The sequence below is a fragment of the Equus caballus genome, chromosome X, assembly GCF_041296265.1.
Source record: "Equus caballus isolate H_3958 breed thoroughbred chromosome X, TB-T2T, whole genome shotgun sequence".
Classification (NCBI taxonomy): Eukaryota; Metazoa; Chordata; class Mammalia; order Perissodactyla; family Equidae; genus Equus; species Equus caballus.
The window spans coordinates 108,378,772-108,393,232 of NC_091715.1; the positions used below are offsets into that span (position 1 = coordinate 108,378,772).

Below are 14,461 nucleotides of genomic sequence, written 5' to 3' on the forward strand. Positions count from 1 at the left end.
TTGCTCCAGCCGGAACATACTCTACTTTTTCATGCTATGCCGTTTCCCGCTTCTTTGTCTTTTTCTTGGCACTGTTTTCTCAGCTCCCCATTGTCTCTTGTCATCTCTGGCCTCAGCTCGGGTGAGCCCCAGTCTGCATTAGGTACCTCTCCACTTGGTTCCTACAGCACCTAGAGCTCACTCCTGGCTGCCACTTGCCCCGTACTATGTAACGCATTATGGCTCTCTCTCCCTCTGTAGATGTTGAGCTCCTTGAGGACAGGGTGGGGTCTGATCCATCCTCCAGCCCCTGGCGCAGGACTTGTTTCATCGAAGGTGCTAAGAACAGTGATCTTAGCCTGGAATGCTACAAAATGGTGGGAGGCATCATTGTTACCAGAGGGACAAACCTTGGCCACAAAAGCCAGCACCCATCCTGTGAGTTCTGGGTGGGGCTGTGTGCCTTTGTTTGCCCAGGCACCCCGAGCACCACCCTGTGGGCGTCCTTGCTGAGGGGCCCATCCTGCTTCTCTGCAGGACTCTCTGTAGTTGGGATCCTGGATGAGGAGGCGGTGTTGTGAGGGAAGAGACCTGAGACCCACAGCATCTGTTCCACCCGACCCTGCCCCAGACCTCTGAGCAGGGGGTGGACAGGGTGTCCAACTGCTTTTCCATGTCCTTGGTAGCTATTCATCCCCAACAGGGTCACCCCTCCATTTCCCAGGGCACATAGTCAGTTGGTGTTTGCATGGCAAAAGCCCTACCAGCCTATGGAATGTGTCACCCACCCCTCTGAAGGGTAGGGAGCAGCTTGGGATGGTTACAACCTGATCCCCCAGTGAGTTTTCCCCTTGTCCTTGTTTGCCAAGGCCAGTGGAGGAACAGAGATACACAGATGTCAGTGTGACAAATGCAATGGCTTATTCAAAGGATGCGTGGTTTGCTAACCTTGGCAACAGGCAAGGCCGGCCTAGCCCAAAGTCAAGGACTCTCTGTTACTGCCTGTACCCGCCCCTCTCCGTCAGCATTTACACAGCATCTAGATTGCACATCTGGGATGTCTGAGCTGCTTGGCAAAGAGGTTTAAGTGCCTCCCAGGGAGGCAGTAGGGAAGGCTGCTCCTGTTGCTAATGGATGACCCACAGGGCTTGCCCTCTGCAGCTGGCTTCCTAACTTCAGTGCAGCTCCTCCTGCCTCTCAGCCAGCGGGTAGCCTTGGGGCCTCACAATGAGGTAGGTCTTAGCAAGAAGGGTGGCTGCTTCCTTGACGAAGCTCTGATACGGGACAGGGCCAATAGCACGAGCTACGTAGGTATTCTCCTCTCCAACCAGCCATCCCCAGCTGCACCACTGCTCTGGCCACCAATTCTCCCTGGTCCCTTCTGCCTCTCTCCTCTCCATCTAGGGTCCTGCAGAGGGGCTGCCTGCTTTTGCTGTCCCTTCAGCTGCTCCTTCCCTAGTCCCCAGGAACCCCACACCCTATGCTATTTTAACACATTTTTAAAAAGACCCTGGGGCCTCCAGTAATCCGCCCCCTGAGAATGGAGGGCCCTTCCTGTGCACTCCAGGAAATACCCTCAGATTTCCAGAATGTTGGAGCTGACAAGGTACCACTAACACAGGGGCTCATAAATTTTCCTGCATATTAGAATCACCTGGAGAGCTTTAAAAAACAAATCCTCGATGCCCAGGCCTCACCCGAGCTCACACTTCAAAGCAAACTTTTGTTTTGTTTTGTTTTTACTTTAAGTTTCCAGGTTGTGTGTCATCTCTGACCTGACCATCTAGACTAGTGCCTTTTTTAAATGAAAATTTTTTCTTTTTTCTTTTTTTTTTTTGGTGAGGAAGATTCGCCCTGACCTAACATCTGTGCCAGTCATCCTCTATTTTGTATGTGGGATGCCTCCACAGTGTGGCTGATAAGTGGAGTAGGTCTGCACCCAGGATTGGAACCCATGAACCCAGGCCACCGAAGCAGAGTGCATGGAACTTTAACCACTTGGCCACAGGGCTAGCCCCCTAAATGAAATTTTTAAGACATACCCAAAGGTATGAAGAATAATGTCTAAATCCAGCTTAAGAAAAAGAACATTACTGTTCTTTTTCTTCTACTGAAGCCCCCTTACTCCAGAGGTTTGGAAATTATTCCTCAAAGCTTCAGGGAGTCTTAGGGACTCCTCAGGGGCCACCTCAGGATGAGGGATGAGTCGGGGCAGAGTGGGTGGGGTTCTGGCCTTTCCCTTTGCTTCACCCAGAACAACTCCAATTTTATTCTGTTTTGTACATCGAGGTTCTGTAAATACTTTCATCGGGAAAAGGTTTAAAAGCCACTTATTTATCTCCTCACTAGTTCAGCCTTCACCCTTTCCTAGATAGTGGCTGTCCTGTCATAGTGGAGAAAGCGTTATGGCAGGACTCCACAGATGGGCCCTGCAGTCCCAGTTCTCTGTCCCCTTTGAGGTCCCAGATGCCCTTGGCAAAGTCAGACCTCGCTGTGAACTCCAGGGCAGCTGCGAGACATCCAGTGAGATAAATGGGTGTGAGAGGGCTTTGTAAACGATAACATCCTGTCCAGTGTAAGGGGTCCTATTTCCAGACAGTGCGGTTGCTATGTGTGTTCCCAGAGCACAGAGGTTAGTTGGCATTTTGACTACGCTCACTCATGTGCCTGTGTGGTGGGGTCTGTGGGGTATATAGGAGATGTGATACCTCAGTTTTAAGGAATTTTTCTGTATTTCATTGACTCTAAGAGATTTTTTTTTTACATTTTAACATCTCTAAATTTGGGATGCATCTTACAATCAATAGAATGACATAGTTTAATCAGCAACTTATTTTTATTTTTCGGCGATACATAAAATAGTGGACATCTTACAATCTGAGGCGTCTTAGAGTTGCTGAAATGCCATAATTGTTACCTTTGATTCCTCTTCCCCTTCCCCATGAGAGTCACCCTCCTGGTGGAGAAAACCCCTTTGGAAAAACTAATAAACAAACCTTTAGTATACAGCCTCATTCTAACACTCCATCCTCTCTCTCTTCCTTGCCAGCATCCACTTACACCAGGCAAGCTTTCTGCTTCCTGACCACAGGGGGGCCTACTTTGTTGAGCTGTCTCCTGAGACAGATGGTTTGTGAGACATGAGAGGAAGGAAGCAGAGTGTACCTGCATAAGGAATTCCACCATGCCAACTGACAGGGAAGAAGAGAGGGAAGGAAGAAGCCAGAAAGAGTGGTGGGGAGGGAGCCAGACAAGCCAGGCCAGCCATACCCAAAAGCTCTGGTTTCTTTATTTCCCAACCACAGCCTGGCCACACAGCTCACCCTGCTTCCCTAGGGAACTCCCAGGGATAGCCATTGCCAGAGGTGAGCTGGGAGGAGGGCGGGAGGAAGGAGCCCAGCCTGTCCTAAACTCCCTGAGTTGATGTGAGTGGCTCTCTGGCCCACACAGAGGAAGACAGTGGTTTTCTCACCTCCTCCAACAAGCAGGAAAAAGGATTAGGCAGTGGGCCTTTCAAGGAAAAGCAGCACCTTGACCTAGGGGAGCCTAAGCCATGGACATTTCCCCGCAGTTGGAAACTGCCGCTGACCTTCCCTCAGTCCTGGCAGCCACTCTAATTAAGCGTGGCCCTTGTAGCCTTTATGCCAAGTACTTCCAGAAGGGGAAGGAGTGTCTGCAATGAGATCCAGGGATACTTGGGCACAGGAAGCAGTTTTTGGACATTCTCTCCCCCACCCCCATCAGAGAGCTTAGCAAGACATGATCAGCCTGGATTACAGCTGCCCTCATGTAACTGGGTTAAAGTGTTGGCCTACTTAGGTCCCTCCTGCAGTGGCCTCCTTCAAAGCTGATGAGGCCGATTAGGGGGCTATTTCTGAGCCCTAGTTGTGTACCCAGAAGCCTAGGGGCAGACCTCCTGTGACAAGGAAGACAATAACCAAGGCTGGACAGCCAAGGGCAGAGTCTGCTGACCTTGAGATCAGTGCTGTCAGACCCCATGTGCCCTTGTAAGAGAAGGAGTCAAATAACAGCAAGTCTAAGTCTCTGGATTTTTGAACGTCAAAAATCCAACGAACCAATCAGTTTTCAGGGAAAGACCTTGTCCTATGTTTTGGCCATCTCCAGCCCTACAGAGAGATGGTAGATGGTCAAAATGAAGTCTTTAATGGCAGTCACTAGCCTACACTCTGTATGTTCTGCACATTTGAGAGAGATTGTTATTTAACCTCTCTGAGCTTCAGTTTGCTCGTCTATAAAATGGCAGTAATAGTAGTACCTACTTCATAGAGCTGGTGTGAAGATTGAATAGATAAGGCACTTGGCACAGTGCCTGGCACATTGTAAGCACTGCTTCCACAAATGTTAGATGCTGCCACTACTACCATTACCACCACCACTGCCACCACCATTGTCACCATCATCCTCATCCTCATCAAGACAGCAGAGTGAATGATAAAAAGCTGGAGCCTGACAAACTTGGTTTGAATCCTGGCTTTGCCACTTTGTAGCTAAGTGGCCTTTGATAACTGACAACCTCGTTGAACTTGTTTCTTATTCTTTAAAATGGGAAATTCATAAAGCTGTTGAAAAGTGTATAATATGGTCCTTAGCTCACATAAGCACTCAGTAAGTGTTAGCTTTTATAATTATTAAAAAGAGATGATGAAGATCAGTGGTTGCCAAGGGCTAGAAGGGAGGGAAGGATGAATAGGCGAAGCACAGAGGATTTTTAGGGCAGTGAAACTCTCTGTATGATACAATAATGGAGGATACATTTTATTATACATTTGTCAAAACCTTTAGAATGTACAACATCAAGAGTGAATCCTAATGTAAACCGTGGACTTTGGGTGATGATGATGTATCAGTGTAGGTTCATTAATTGTAACAAATGTACCACTCTGCTGCAGGATGGGAAGGGAGGCTGTGTAGGGAGGTGAGCAGGGGAGGCAGCGAGTATATGGAAACTCTCTGTACTTTCTGCTCAACTTTGTTGTGAACCTAAAACTGCTTTAAAATTACAGTCTATTTAAAAGGAAAAGAAAAAGGTGATCAAACTAGATTGTTATCAACTTAGGATATTATCTATAATCCCCATGGTAACCAGTAAGAAAATAAAGAAAGATACAGAAAATGAAATGAAGAGGGAATCAAAGTGGCACACTACAAAAAAAAATTCATCAAACACAAAAGAAGGCAGATTTGGAAGAACTTAGGAACAGAAAAGATATGACATATAGAAAACAAATAGAACAATGACAGACAAAAATTCTCCATTATCCATAATTACTTTAAATGTAAATGGGTTAAACTCACCAATTAAAATGTAGATATTTGAAAAATGGATTTTAAAAAGACATGATTTATCTATAGGCTGCTTACAAGAGATTCAGTTTAGACCCAAAGACACAAATAGGTTGAAAGTGAAAGGATGGAAAATGATATTCAATGCAAATAGTAACTGAAAGAGAGCTGGGGTGGCTATATAATACCAAGCAAAATAGATTTTGAGTGAAGAATTGTTACAAGAGACAAAGAAGGGCATTTTTATTGTTAAAAGGATCAATTCATCAAGAAGATATAACAATTATGAACATAGACACACCAGACAACAGAGCCCCAAAAGATATGAAGGAAACATTGACAGAAGTGAAGGGAGAAATAGACAGTTTTACAATAATAGGTGGAGACTTCTATCTCCCACTTTAAATAATGGATAGAACACTTAAGACAATAGATTAATAAGGAATAGAAGACTTGAACAACAGTATAAAACAACTAGACCTAAAAGACATGTACAGAATACTCTACCCAATAAGAGCAGAACACACATTCTTCTCACATGTACATGGAACATTCTCCAGGATAGACCATAAAACAATTGTCAGTAAATAATTTAAGAAGATTGAAATCATACAAAGTATATTCTCTGACCAAACAGAATGAAGATAGAAATCTGTAAGAGAAGGAAAACTGACAGAATTGCAAATACGTGAAAAGTAAACAACACACTCTTAAACAACCAATGAGTTAAGGAAGAAATCACTAGGGACATTAGAAGATGTTTTGAGGGCAGTGAAAATGAAAATACAATATACCAAAACTTAGTGGGATACAGTGAGCAGTGTTCAGAGTTGAATTTATAGGTGTAAACACCTACATTAAAAAGGAAGCTCTGATATCAATACCCTAATTTTACACCTTGAAGAACTAGAAAAAGAAGAGCAAACGAAACCTAAAGACAATAGAAGGAAGGAAAAAAATGATTAGAACAGAGATAAATGAAATACAGAATAGGAAAAAAATAGAATCAATGAAACCAATTGTTGGTTCATTAAAAAGATCGACAAAATTGACAAATCTTTAGCTAGATTCGTTAAGAAAAAAAGAGGAAGACACAAATGACTAAAATTGGAAATGAAAGCAGGGATGTTACCACCAACCTTACAAAAATTAAAGGGATTATAAATACTATATGCAGTTGTATGCCAACAAATTAGATAGTCTTAATGAAATGGACAAGTTCCTAGAAACATACAAATTACCAAAACTCACTCAAGAAGAAATAGAAAATCTAAACAGACCTATAACAAGTGAAGAGATTGAATCATTAAAGAAAAACTTCCCAACTAAGAAAAATTCAGGCTTCACTGGCGAATTCTACCAAATATTAAAAATTTAACCCTAATCCTATTCCAAGTCTTCCAAAAAATACATTCTATACAGGCCATTCATTTTATACAAATATACATTCTGTAAGGGCAGCATTACCCTGATACCAAAGCCAGACGAAGAAGATACCACAAGAAAAGAAAACCACCAACCAGTATCCCTTTTGAACAGAGACAGGAAAATTCTCAACAAAATACCAGCAAACTGAATCCAACAGCACATTCAACGTATTATACACCATGACGAAGTGGAATTTATCCCAGGAATGCAAAGTTGGTTCAACATAAGAAAATCAACCAATGCAGTATACCACCTTAACTGAACAAAAGGGAAAAAAATGATCATTTCAATAGATACAGAAAAAGCATTTGACAAAAATCAACACCCTTTCCTGATAAAAACACTTAGCAAGCTAGGAATAGAAGGCAAGTTCCTTCACACTATAAAGGGCATTTATGAAAAACCCACACAACTAGCATCATACTCAATGATGAAAGACTGAAAGTTTTCCCCATGAGATCGGAAATAAGACAAGGATGCCTACTTTCACCTCTGCTATTGAACATTGGAAGTCCTAGCCACAGCAATTAGGCAAGGGAAAGAATAAAAGGCATCCAAATTGGAAAGGAAAAACTGTAAAACTATATTTGCAGTTGATATGATTATATATATAATTATATTATATATAAATTATATACTTATATATAATTTATATAAATTATATATATGTGTGTGTGTATATATATATATATATATATATATATATATATATATATATATATAAAATCCCATAGACTACTACACACATACACAAACTACTACAGCTAATAAATAAATTCAGCAAAGTTGCAGGGTATAAGATCACCACACAAAAATCAGTTGTGTTTCTATATGCCAGTAAGGAACAATCTGAAAAGGAAGTTAAGAAAACAATTCCATTTACAATAGCATCCAAAAGAGATACCCAGGAATACATTTAACCAAGAAGAGAAAAGACTTGTACACTGAAAACTATAAAATATTTCTGAAAGAAATTAAAGACGACAAATAAATGGAAAGACATCTCCTGTTCATGAATTGCAAGACTTATTGTTAATGACAGCAATAGTCCTTAAAGAGACCTACAGATTCAATGCAATCCCTACCAAAATTCCAATGGCTTTCTTTGCAGAAATGGAAAAAACAATCCTTAAATTCATAAGGAATCTCAAAGATCCTTGAATAACCCAAACAATATTGAAAAAGAAAAACAAAGTAGGAGGACTCACACTTCTCATTTTCAAAACTTATTACAAAGTAAGAGTCTCAAAACAATGTGATACTGGCATAAGGATAGACATATAGACCAATGGAATAGAATTGAGGGTCCAGAAATGAACCCAAACCTCTGTGGTCAATCGATTTTCGACCAGGGTGCCAAGACCATTCAATGGACAAAAGAATAATCTCTTCAAGAAACAGTATTGGGACAACTGGATAACCACATGCAAAGGAATGAAATTAGACCCCTACCTCACACCATGTACCAAAATTAACTCAAAATAGGTCAACAACTAAATATAAGGGCTAAAACTATTAGAAGAAAACATATGGTAAGTCTTCATGACCTAGGATTTGGCAACGGATTTCTAGATTTGACACCAAAAGCATTAGCAACAAAAGGAAAAATAGATAAATTGGGCTTCATAAATATTAAATTTTGTTCATCAGATATTATCAAGAATGTGAAAAAGACAAACTAAAGAATGGGAGAAAATATTTTCAAATCATATATCTGATAAAGGTTTAATATACTGAATATATGAAGAACTCTTACAACTCAACAATAAAAACACAAACAACCTGATTAAAAACTGGACAAGGTGCTGGCCCCGTGGCCGAGTGGTTAAGTTCACACACTGCACTTCACGGGCCCAGGATTTTGCCGGTTTGGATCCTGGGCGTGGACATGGCACTGCTCGTCAGGTCATGCTGAGGTGGCATCCCACGTGGCACAACCAGAGGCACTCACAACTAGAATATACGACTATGTACTGGGGGGCTTTGGGGAGAAGATGAAGAAGAAGAAGAAAAAAGATTGGCAACAAGTGTTAGCTCAGGTGCCAATCTTATAAAAACCCCAAAAACATAAAGTAAATAATTTAAAAGAAACAAAAACTGGGCAAAGGCTTACATAGACATTGCTCCAAAGAAGATACACAAATGACCAATAAGCACATGAAAAGGTGTTCAACGTCATTAAGGAAATGCAAATCAAAAACACAATGAGATACTACTTCATACCCACTAGGATGGCTATGGTCAAAAAGACAGATAATAACAAGTATTGGTGAGGATGTGGATAAATTGGAACCTTCACACATTACTGGTGGGAATGTAAAGGGTGCAGCCATTGTGGAAAACAGTTTGATGGTTCCTCAAAAAGTTAAATATACGGGTCGTCCCCGTGGCAGAGTGGTTAAGTTCGCGCGCTACACTCTGGTGGCCCAGGGTTTCACTGGTTCAGATCCCGGGCATGGACCTAGCACTGCTCATCAGGCCATGTTGAGGTGGCGTCCCACATAGCAGAGCCAGAAGGACCTACAACTAGAGTACACAACTATGTACTGGGGGGCTTTGGGCAGAAGAAGAAAAAGGAAAAAAAAAAAAAGATTGGCAACAGATGTTAGCTGAGGTGCCAATCTTTAAAAACATAAAAGTTAAATATAGAATTACCATATGACCCAGCAATACCATGCCTAAGTATATACCCAAGAGAAATGAAAACATATGTGCACACACAAACTTAGACACAAATGTTTATAGTGGCATTATTCATAAAAGCAAAACAGCCCAAATGTCCGTCAATGGATGAATGGATGAACAAATTGTGGCATATACATACAATGAAATATTATGCAACCATAAAAAGGAATGAAGTACTGAAACATGCTACCACTTGGATGAACCTTGAACACAGTATGCTAAGTAAAAGAAGCCATTGACAAAAGGTCACACATTCTATGACTCCATTTATACGATATATCCAGAACAGGCAAATTCAGAGGGACAGAAGGAAGATTAGAGGTTACTTATGGGATGGCCAAGGGGCAATGGGGAGTGACCTCTTAAAGGAAATGGGGTGTTTCTATGGAGTGATGAAAAAGTTTTAAAACTAGAGAGAGCCAGTGGTTGCACAACATTGTGAATCCACTAAATACCACTGAATTGTGTGCGTTAAAGTGGTTAATTGTATGTTATGTGACTCTCACCTCAATAAAAGAAAATGTCAAAAAAAAGGAGGTGAAAAGAAAGTTTTGTTTTTTTTTAATTCTCAGGTGCCCTGTGCACCCTGCTTGCAGGACTCACAGCGTAACCTTCCTGAGAGCAGAGGATGTTGCCTGCACTTTCCCAGCCTGAGGCTGACAATTAGCAATTTCTATTTGACCTTTTCCAAGGCCACAGATTCTTCTGGAGTGGTACAAACCAAAACGGGAGAGGAAGGGGCCGATTAGGCCCATCTACCCCACAGAAGCAATCCCATCCTATTTGAACTAGATTAACCCCGTGTTCCCCTTTTAAATCCCATCATTCATGAGTACCATGAACCACATATGCTGGGCAAGATAAACAAGAACCAAGTCACCAAAGTAGCATGGCTTCACGTACAGAGGTCACCATGGACACCCACCACTGTCTCTGACCACAATTCTGGGAAAGGGGCCATTGCCAAGACTTATGCCAGCGGGGTGGCAATGTCTCCATGCAGAGTTCCTGGAATTCATTTGAATGTTTGAAGTAGAGAAAGTTTAGGGAAATGTTTGCATTACTCACACTAGCACTGTCCTTCAAAAAAGATGGGGGTTTTCCACTCTTTCCAGTCCAAGACACCCTTTCCACTCTGCCAGGATATGTGGGACTGGGGAATATGGTTTCCCCATGCAGGTGTCTAGCCAACCCCTATCTTCTATGCTGATAGACACAAATCCACTTGTATATGTTGACGCATGGTAACCTTGAATCCTTCCAGAATACTGTTTAGATGGAAATATTAGTTGATGAAAAGTGACTATAGCAACTCCCAGTTTCAAATCTGCCTGGTATTCAGGCAATGGCTGCAGCTCTCAGCGGCTTCCTGTCAGTTAAAATGTGATTTAAACATTCTATTGTGTACCAGTTGTGTTTCCTGTTTCATAATATCCAAATTTAATACTGTCTTCCTGCTGTTTCTACGTAGCAGGTGATTCAGAAGGTTACTCTGATTTCCCTCTCTGGGTGGGTTTCCCCTACTATCCTCTCTCTCCTCCTGTCCCATGAATGAATTTTTTCCCTATGGGGTAATTTTTCAACCAGTAGACATACTATAAACTTTCTGCTGCTCCTTAGGCCTCAAGGCAGCCTCTTAGAGCAAACGGCCTAGTCTCTATCTGTGCTTCTCTCTCCCTCCTGGTCATGGGAAGGGCCTGATGCCTTTCAGAGGGCAGCTTCCCAGTAAGAAACAAAACCTTCAGCCACCAAATGCCGTTCTGTATGTACATAAACCTATTTCTTACACAATCATGTAATTTCTCTCCCAACCCCCCTGCCCATTCCTGTTAGGGAGCAAGACAGCCACATTGTGGGGACAGAAACAATCTCTTCCTCCACTCAAGAAATCCTGATTGTGCCCAGTGTGGGGTGTTTTCTGCTGCTGACACGTTGGAGGGCCAAAGAAATGCCATTTTCCAACAAAGGCAGCTACAACTCTGCTCTAATGTCACTCTGAGGTGGCAGCCATTTAGGGAAACTCTATAAAGCCAGCCCTATGGTGCCCGGGCCCCAGTCGGAATGACTTTTCCCAATTAGAATAAACGTACGCTCCTCGCAACTCTTAGCTCAGAGTGGACTGCTAATTTCTCTCCTAAAATTATACTATCATTATGCTGAAACCAAGCACAGTGCCATGCCTCGGGGAGGACAGGCACTCAGTAACTATTGATGGATCACGTTGAGCCTGACATTTGGGAGGAAAAGGCCAAAATGGAAAAGGAGATGAAATGATGGCTTGCCAAAGGTTCTCAAAATAACTGGGCACGTTGGGGCTTCAGCAGTGGTTTTCAGATTGTTCTGTGGGACCTGGTGTTCTGTTGAAACTGATCCAAGTTGCCATAAACACCTGATTCAAAAAATGTGTATTTAAATGTATAATATTTAAAAACTGTAATAAAACCGCAAAAACACCTAATGTGTTACATTCACAGTGGCAATCGAAGACCACCAGTGGGTTAGCAGGCGCCATCAGGTTGACTCATTTCTGTTCAAACCTCAGGAGTGATGCTTTGCCTGCCAGAACTTTTTTGTTGTCACTGCAGTATAATTGACATACAGTATTACATTAGTTTCAGGTGTACAACATAGTGATTCGACATTTGTATACCCTACGAAATGGTCCCCACATTGTCTAGTTACTGTCCGTCACCTTACAAAGTTTACTCAGTATTATTGACTACGTTTCCCATGCTGTACGTTACATCCCCATGACTTCCTTTATGACTAGAAGTTGGAATTCTCAATCCCCTTCACCCATTTCACCTCCTGCAACTCCCCTCCCCTCCCTGCCTGAACTTCTTGCAGGCTTTGTCAGGCCTGGTTCAGAAGGTTGTGACTGCGCTGGGACTTGACAGTTTAGGCCTATACCTTCCCACTCTCATAAAACTATACACGTAAGATACCACCTCTTCTCTGTGCAGATCAGCACCTTCTTGCTGTTGTATAGCCAAAACAATACAGAAATAAATGGGGTGCTGAGACTGTAACAGCAACTGTCATCTATCACCCCAATTACAACATTTATAGTCATCAAAACAGCCTCATCGTTCTCATTAACTCTGTAACTGGTAAACATTTGTACTTTATAACAATGAAATACTGCTTTTAATCTCCCATTTTTAACATGATGAGATGCCAGCTAAGATTTTGATTAAAAAGCAGATTCTTCCACCATGGAGGGAGACTAAAGGCTGAACAAATGACCAGCCCCTCATGACTTGGCTGTGTCCTTTTAGAATGAGCGCGTGAGCTCAAGGACGCCAGGGCAGTGGGTGAGCACAGAGGCACGTAATGCAGCCACTGCCCAGCTGTGTGCTCCAGACTCAGTGCATCCTACAGCTAACCTCTGTCCAACTAATGTGCTCATCTGTCTTGATGGAATCTGCAAGTGCAGGTCAGTGTTTGTTTATATAAAGTGCACACCCTCCACCAGCCCTCTGGGTCGGTCCATTTAAACAATTTCAGATACACAGTCAATACACTCTGGACATAATATATTAAGGGCCATTTTTAAACGCAGTTGTAACCAAGTTCTTGGGATGAGGAGGTCTACTGGTTTCAGAGCATTGCTTAGGACCTAAGGCAATTTCCTCCGATTCTTGAACAGTTTCTTTCCATAGGCTTGGGGTTTGGAACAGGCGATTGTACCATAGGCTACAAGAACAAGGAAGGCCTTTGAATGTAGGAGCCAAAGCAGTATACCCAGGGCGTGCCTCAGTTGCAGCCTCTCATTCAGCTATTCCTCTTGCAGGTGAAAAGCCTGAGCAAACAGATGGGGAGCCATCAGAGCTTAGCCCAAACCCGCACTTGTCTCAGCTCATGCTGTCCGAGCCGCAGCAAGTGGGAGAAGCCCTTCTCTGAATGGGCAGTCACCGGCTCTCCTGGCCGGCAGTTCTGAATCCAGGTGTGATGGCCCCGCAGCAGACTTCCCCCCGCTCACAGTGCCAGGACTCCTTGGATATGATAGTATTTTCCATCAACAGGGAGGAAGTGCCTCCTTCCACACAGCTGTGCTTGCCCTCTGAAGCAGTGGCGCTATTTAAAAGGTGCCCAGTGGGGCGTGAAATCTAGAGGAAATGCTGAAACTCTGGGAAGAATTTAGGTAGGTGGAGTGTGATTACTGAAGTTGAAATCTGTCCAAACCATTGAGTTAACCACTAATGCCATAAAAAAGAATGCTGTGGGCTCGTTAAAGTACTTCATTCTACCTGAACTATTAATATTGTCTAAATCATTAAAAAATCCCATGTACCATTAAACATGAATGATGAAACTGGATAAACCCTGAGCAGATGGCTGCCTTAATGGAGCACTATTCAAAACCACACTAGTCCTCTAGGATCTGAGATGGCTGTTTTTAGCCACTGTGATTGATATAAGCACATGTCATCAAATTCACATGGGTAGTGGGGCTTTGGGGCAATGCACCAGAAATCTGTCCTGCATATATTCACTAGCAATCAATCCTGAAATACGATGATGAAACTGAGACAGCAAACGATTTAGAAAGAGCCAGAGGTATTTCAACAATGCCCTTGGTAGCCTTGCCATAGGAAAGAGAATAAGGCAACAGCTGATAGAGGCAGCGCACCAAGAGGTTCCTTTCTTGATGCAGGCTCTTATCTGGTCCTGCCCTTATGCAGACATTTTCCCCAAATGCACACTGGGCATAGGGTTCACCTCATATCACTTTGGAACTGGACAAGTAACTGGTATCAGTTCAAGTGTGTGGTATGCCTAGTATGTGTATGAGTGTATACAAGCTCTGAGTGGCCACATCAGGGGCATTTTCAGATTCTGTTCTGTACTGAGAAAATGGCAAAGCCTTGATGGCAGAAGAAAGGCTTCTCATGGCATCAGGTGGTTTCGCTGGAGACCACTGCTACCGTTGCCTGCCAGCTCACAAAGGGGAAATGCCCAATAACATACGGATTTGGAAGAGATCTGGAGTGGGCTTGAGCATAGCTAAGCTGCCACCGGGATTCAGGTCTGATGCTTGTCTCAGATCCGTGGGCCAGGGCAG

The 14,461-nt window shown here is 42.9% G+C and overlaps 1 protein-coding gene across 2 annotated transcripts in view; it reads left to right on the plus strand.

Moving 5' to 3' along the window:
- TMEM164 (transmembrane protein 164) overlaps window positions 1–14,461 on the plus strand; it is a 257,355-nt gene that overhangs the window by 168,800 nt on the left and 74,094 nt on the right. The window lies entirely within an intron of this gene.